The sequence below is a fragment of the Hibiscus syriacus genome, unplaced genomic scaffold, assembly GCF_006381635.1.
Source record: "Hibiscus syriacus cultivar Baekdansim isolate YM2019G1 unplaced genomic scaffold, ASM638163v2 tig00112523_pilon, whole genome shotgun sequence".
In the NCBI taxonomy this organism is placed as follows: Eukaryota; Viridiplantae; Streptophyta; class Magnoliopsida; order Malvales; family Malvaceae; genus Hibiscus; species Hibiscus syriacus.
The window spans coordinates 1,229,971-1,237,460 of record NW_024063355.1 but is presented as its reverse complement, the minus strand read 5'-3'; the positions used below and the strand labels follow the sequence as shown (position 1 = coordinate 1,237,460).

Sequence of the window (7,490 nt, the reverse complement as noted above, 5' to 3'; positions counted from 1 at the left end):
TATTTGTTTTTTTTATATAATATTCTGTCTTATTTGTTGAAAATAACAAAACAAATGCATTATTATAAATATCTATATTATTTAATTATTATCACAAAATAAAATGACATCAACCCAATTGCAAGATTAATAAATGAAATAAAAGAATTATGAATAGGATAAGAGCAATGTTTTTTTAAGTTTAATTTAAATTTGTTAATATTATAATTTATAAAATATTATAATTAATTGTCTTCAAACAATCAATATAATTTGTTTATAGGGTAAATACATCGTTCCTCACTAATTTTTTTATTTTCTCTCTCCTATTTTACTTACCACACTTTTTATTTTTTTTATTTTGCTCACTGAGCTTTTCAGATTAAATCATTTCGTTCATTATGTCGTTAACTCTTTAACGGTGTTATGACATGACACAAACATCAAACGATATCATTTTGAAAAATTTAAATATATACCAAAACAACATCGTTTGGAATTCTCTTCTTTCCTCCCCCCTCCTATTTTTCTCTATTTTTTCGTCGGCCACCAAATCATTTTTCATTCTGACCATTGGTTACTATCGTTGATGGTAATCGTTCGGTCTCAAAATTCATGAGTTGATTAGTCTCAACCCCTGAGTCCAAATCTAATAGTTATTTCACTAGAAAATATCCTAAAATCCGTGAATTTCGATTCAAATGTTTCAACTTCCTCAATATGTTTCTACCCATAAAATTTGACACCTAACAGCCACCATCTACGAAGGTGGCATTCGGTCGTTTTTTATTTTTATTTTATAGTTGGGTGAGCAAAATATGAGAGAGAGAGTAAAGTCCAGTGAGGAACGGTATAATTTATCTTTTATATTTTCAATTATTTTTATATTAAATAATTTTAAAAAATGATACGTCATCACAATATTAGAGATATAATAATTCAATTTGTAAAGTTCATTTAGCAAAAATAAAAAAATTAAAAAGTACGGTGAGTAAAATAAGAAAGAGAGTCGAGAGCCAAGAGTCATGGAACACAATGGTTCATGGATACTGTAAGGCGGGACAAGAAGCAAAAGCTATAGAATTGTTTAGGAAGATGCAACAACTTGGCGTTGAGGTTGATTCAAACGGTTTGGTATCTGTTATCTTTTCGTGTTCTCGACTCGGAGCAATCCATATTGATCGCTCACTTCATTGCCGGGTAGTTAAAAATTACATAGCTGACAACATTTCGGTTGCTAATTCTCTCATAGATATGTATGGGAAGAGTGGGAACTTGACCATTGCATGGAGGAGTTTAATCAAACACAGAGAGATATTATCCCATGGAACACAATGATGTCAACCTGTACTCGTTCTGGACATTTTTCTGAGGTTATTGCCTTTATTTGATCAAATGCTTTCTGGAAATTCGACGCCCGACTTGGCAACATTGTTAACCGAGCTTTCAGCTTGTTCTCATCTCGCATCCTGGGAGAAAGGGGAAAGGATCCATTGTTACATCAAGGAAGGAGGCTACGAGCTCTGTCAATCTCTTGCAACTGCATTGATTGACATGTATGCAAAGTGTGGGCAAATAGAGAAATCCAGAGAGTTATTCATCTCCATGAAGGAGAAGGATTTAGTTTCTTGGTATGTGATGATCTCAGGATACGCGATGCACGGAGATGCGAAATCAGCAATACAGATTTTCCAGCAGATGGAAGAATCGAATGCTAAACAGAATGATCTTACCTTCCTCTCTGTTCTCAATGCTTGTGCTCATGCAGGCCTTGTTGAAGAAGGGAAGTTTTTATTCAGTAGAATGGAACATAATTCCGTAAATCCGAATTTGAAGCATTATGCTTGCATGACGGACCTTCTCGGCAGATCGGGTAATCTTCAGGAAGCTGAAGCCCTGGTTATGTCAATGCTCATCTCTCCTGATGGGAGTGTCTGGGGAGCTCTGTTAAGTGCTTGTGTTCACAATGAAAGTGAGATGGCAATAAGGATATCAACGCGAGTAATTGATTCTGATCCACAAAATGATGGGTACTACATATTGATTTCGAACATGTATAGTTCTATGGGATGGTGGGAGGAAGCACAGCGGACCAGAGAAATGATGAAGGAAAGGGGTGTAGGGAAAAAAGCTGGTTGGAGTGCAATATAATATATCGATTCTCTTCAGATTTTTTTTAACATATTAACAACGCACGCGCAGAATTCTTTAGAAAAAAAACATTAATGAGTTCGTTTTGGTTATAATAACAATTGAGAAATTATAGTATGAACTAATACAGTTTTTTAGAATATGATTTTAGTACATCCTTGCATCATTTGTGTATGACTCACAGGACAAGTGCAAGAATCTTGATTTTGGGAAAATATATAAAAGAGAATCTATCACAAAACAGAAAAGAAGGTGACCAACTCATATAAAGGATTTTGATAAAATATAAAAAATTAAGCAGAACACAAACATAATGGATTTAGACCAACAATAAACCAGTATTAATTCATATAAAGGAGACATTTTGACATTTACTTCCCATATGTATAAAAAGTGTTTACCTTTCATTGGTCCGCCTGCAACAACCACCAACCAACTCTTCAATTTATAGATTTTCTCACCTAGTGAAAAAAACGGAGTTCATTCGTTTCCTTTCACGATTCTGTCCCACAAACAAATCAAAAACCAGATCGAGTTCTGGAGCAAGCAATAACTTCATAACATGGTTAAGTGTCTCAGCTTCACTGCAACGCGGGATTCGTGCTTCCGCTACAGCTTCTCCAACGCCGGTCTCCGATCATCCACGACGGACCTCGGCGACGGAACCGTCATGCACGTTTGGGTCCCGAAATCCCATTCCCAATCCAAGCCGACGTTAGTCCTCATCCACGGCTTCGGCGCCAACGCAATGTGGCAATGGAACGACTTCGTTTCGCCTCTCATCTCCCGCTTCAACGTCTATGTCCCGGACCTCCTCTTCTTCGACGACTCCTACACGACCCGACCCGAAAGGTCGTACCAATTCCAGGCCCGGTTCGTGATCCGGGTCATGGAGGCCATCGGGGTCGTCATTGCAATGAACGTCGTCGGGATCAGTATGGAGGGTTTGTAGGTTATAGTATGGCGGCGCAGTTTAAAGATAGGATTGAGAAGTTGGTGCTATGTTGCGCTGGGGTGTTTTGGAAGATAAAGATATGGAAGAAGGAATGTTCAAAGTGAAGAACGTGGACGAAGCTGTCGATATTTTGTTGCCCCGAAAGCCTGATAAGCTTAGAGAGTTGATGAAGATTTCGTTTTACAAGCCTACTCGAAGACTTCCCTCTTGCTTTCTAAAGGATTTCATCCACGTGAGTAAAATTCTCTAATCCATTTTAACCCATCATATCATTAATTTTTAATTCCATCAATCGAGACACATTAATATCTGACACATGATCTCGAGTTCGAATATGATATCTTAACATAACTTTTAAGAGTAATGTTCTATTACAGTACAACAGGCTTGAATTTGTGTTGGGAATTCAATTTTATTGGCAGGTGATGTGTAGAGAGTACTATGAAGAGAGAAAAGAATTGATCATAGCACTACACAAGGACAGAAAATTTTCAGATCTTCCAAATATATCCCAGGTTATTGCATTTTATCTTAATTTTTATTGAAATATTGGTGATTATTTAATACATAGCTGAACATGATTATTATCTTTATTTGAGCCTTTACATATTGTTGTATTGTGCAGCCAACGTCAATTATCTGGGGATAACACGACCAAATATTCCCTTTGGAGTTGGGATACAGATTGAAACGGTCGGTCATTCTCAAGTACTAAACAAGCATCAAAACCTCAATCGAGTATTCGTATTCGATTCGACACATATCTAAGCTTTGGTATAGAGATAAAACGTTCTGAAAATCTGAGCAATATCGATAAAAATCGACTTTGATATGAATGGCGGTGTAATGCAGGCATCTGGGAGACAATGCAGAACTAGTGATCATAAAGAATGCAGGTCATGCCATCAATGTAGAGAAACCCAAAGAGCTATACAAGCACTTGAAATCCGCCCTTGTTGATCCGATCTCTCCGGCTAAACCGGGAGACTACAGCAATGGCAGGAAAACAGATTGAAAGGAACCATGCAGAAAACTAAAGATAATCCAGCAATTGTTGGTTTCTTAAATTTTCCTTCATTTAGAGATGTGTTTAATGTAGGAAACAAACTTATAAAGTCCTATATAATCAGGCTTTTCAGGTCCTTTTTACCTGTAAGATACATTTATTTGGTCAGCTTACATCAAGCGATTAAAAAAGGGTTTTTTTTTGCCAATAATGGGATCTGAATCTAATTATATTTTTCTTAATTAAAATTCATAAGTTATATTAAAAAATCGATTTCTAATTGGTTTTATTGATTTTAATCCAATATATTTTTAGGGGAAAAATTGAAGAAAATATCTCAACATGAGATCGAATTGAACCATCTCCAATAGTGGGCTGTAATGGCCAGAACTGTGCTCTAAATAGGCCCAGATTAAATGGAACTCGCTTTATGTATTTATTTAAACAATGATTATAAGTATTAAACTATTAAACTAAATAATAATATTATTAAACTATTAAAACTTGTAACATTAAATTAAGAATATTAAATTATATTATATTTTAAGGAATATATTTTAAATATTTAACAATTCAATAATATTATTTTTATGAAATTAATAAATATATTAGTTTTATTAATAATTTTTATATATTAGTAAAATAAAATATTGTATTATATATTATAAAAATTATCAATAATATAATTTAATAATTAATAATTTACTAAAATATTCTAAAATAGTATATTAATATTAAATATATAAAATAAATAATATTTTGAGTGTTTATGCTTTGAAGTGAAAAAATCGTAAAATAAATTACGAAAAATCAGATCGTAAGTCATTTTTTAGAAGATATAAAGGAAATTTAGTTGACCAGGAAAATGAATTACATTGACAATCTGTTTTACGCCAACCAAATACTAAAAAACGAGAAAAGCATTTTTCGATAAATCAACTACAGGAAAACAAACATACTCGTAATATCGTTTTAAATACTCTTAATTATTTGACAATAAACATTCAAACACAAAATATAAGAATTACATTTCAATAAAACAGAATGTTACAAAATATGTATGATTATATTTCAATTAAAAACAAAAATTATATTAAGAGTATAATTTTTATTAGGGTAAATTACGCATTTAGTATTTTAATTTTAATTTTTGGTCCATTTTAATACTTTATGTTTAATTTTTTTTTTCATTTTAGTACCTCAAAGTTAAAAAAATTAACGCATTTAGTACCTAAACTATTAGTTTTGGTTCATTTTAGTACCTAAACTATTAGGTATAATTTTAAAAAAATTAAAAATTTAGGTACTCAAACGGATCAAACTGATAGTTTAGTAACTAAATGCGTAATTTATTATTTTTAATATTTGTATAAGCAGATGGTTAATGGGGGGCAACTGGCCAACTGCTGGTTTCTGACTTGTCATATGGGGATTACGTCAGAGAATAAAAAAATAGTTGTCCCTTGTTCCCGTATATAATGGGATAAAGAGGAGGTAAGATAGTAGGATGCCCCCAACATTAAATTCATGTGTCTCTATATCAGATTCTCACTTTCTTTTCATTTTCTCTCTGTTTAAATTCGTTAACTATTAATCAAATAGTTCAGAGTAAACGAATGTAAATTACCTTGCTTACTTGGGCACACGGGTAGGCAACAACGGGTCATGTGTAGTGTATTCAGAGTAAACGAATCTTCAAATTGCCATTTATCCATTCCAAACAAATCAAGAATTCAAGTACCATAAACCTCATTTACAAATTCTAAAATGACCGTCTAAAATTTTATTTAAATGATATCAAATTATTTATCACTTAAATTAATCTCTTTTGTACAAAATAAACACGAGAAAAAGAAAATATATAAGTTTGGTTTAATATATAAGATACATATGATATGATACAAAATAGACACGAGAAAAAGAAACTATATAATTAATGGTAGGATAAAAGATTAAAAATTTGAATTCAAAGATTTTCATCTATTAATTTAATTAAAAATAATAATTGAGTAAACCTATAAAAAGGATTTACTTATATAAAATATAAATTATGTAATTCATTTATTTTCATAATTTTATTTTGATCGTTTAATTTTTTATAAAAAATAAAGTATACATAATATTATATTTTTATTTCATTTTAATCATTTATCGTTGAAAAATAAATATAACTAGTGACATGTTATTTTTTTTTCAATAGTGGCGTGATATTACTTTATGATAATACATCAACATCATCTTTAATTTTTTAACGGTGGATGATAAAAAATATAATATTAAATACAATTTCAGAAAATAATTGTACAAAATAAAGTCGTGAGAGTAGAAGATTAATTAAATACATAATAAATTTTAAGATAAATTATTATTTGATTCACACAATGTATTTATTTAATAAAATGTATTCATTCTAAATCTTTAATTCTAAAATCTTAAATTATAAATTATAAACCTTAAATCATATATACAAGGCACGTAACAGGTAAATACAATTAAATTTATACAAACTTTTTCCGTAATTCATGCATCCCATAGTTTTTAACATAAAATTATAATGATATTTTATGGCATAATTTAATTAACAGTTTCGGTTTCGATTCCAAAATTTATTAAAGGTTAATCCTCGTTAATAAAGCCATCAATTAAGTTTTATTGCAAGATTTAATCAGCATAATCGGAGTTTGATTTCCAAATTTCTCCTCTGCATCGGCCTAACTCATTTAATTTATTCATTTTACTTAAAAAATAATAAAGCATTTGCTGGAATAGATTTTAAAATATTATATATTTCTATACGATACTTTCCCTTTTAAATATCAAGTTTTCTGACTATTTTTTTACCGTAACGATGTGGAAAAAATTACTTGAATAATGATCGGATAGAGTTATTTTCTGAAATAAAGTATATGATGCAAACACATAGAGTAGGAGAGAGATGCATGAAGTACAATGCGTCTTTTATATTTATTTTTGTTTTTTTACAATAATAATCAAAATTATATTTAATTCTCCAACCTTAAACCCTAAATCATAACTTCTAAACCTTAAATCCTAAACTCTAACTATTAAATCATATCCAAACCTTAAACCCTAGATCATACATCTAAAATCTAAACTCAAAATAAAAAAAAACATAAACAAAAAAATAAACAAAATCCGGCAAATGTTCTGAATAAAAAATAATTTGAATTAATCATTAATCGAACTAATAAAAATTCCAACACATTATTTAAAAAAATTTCCCAAGTTTTCTTAAACAACATTAAAATCTTCATAAGAATTGTTAACCTTATAAATTTTATTGCCAGCGCTATCTGGAATCAGATTTCGCTAATTATTTATGATAAAAAATCTAATAAGATTGAATGGAATCAATTTTCAAGTTGGGGTCAGAGTGGA

At 30.7% G+C, this 7,490-nt stretch overlaps 2 pseudogenes; both read left to right on the top strand.

Moving 5' to 3' along the window:
* The first annotated feature begins 797 nt into the window (after positions 1-797).
* Positions 798-2,132, top strand: LOC120181411 (annotated as a pseudogene).
* A 545-nt stretch (positions 2,133-2,677) lies between these two features.
* LOC120181341 lies at positions 2,678-4,100 on the top strand (annotated as a pseudogene).
* The last annotated feature ends 3,390 nt before the right edge of the window (positions 4,101-7,490 follow it).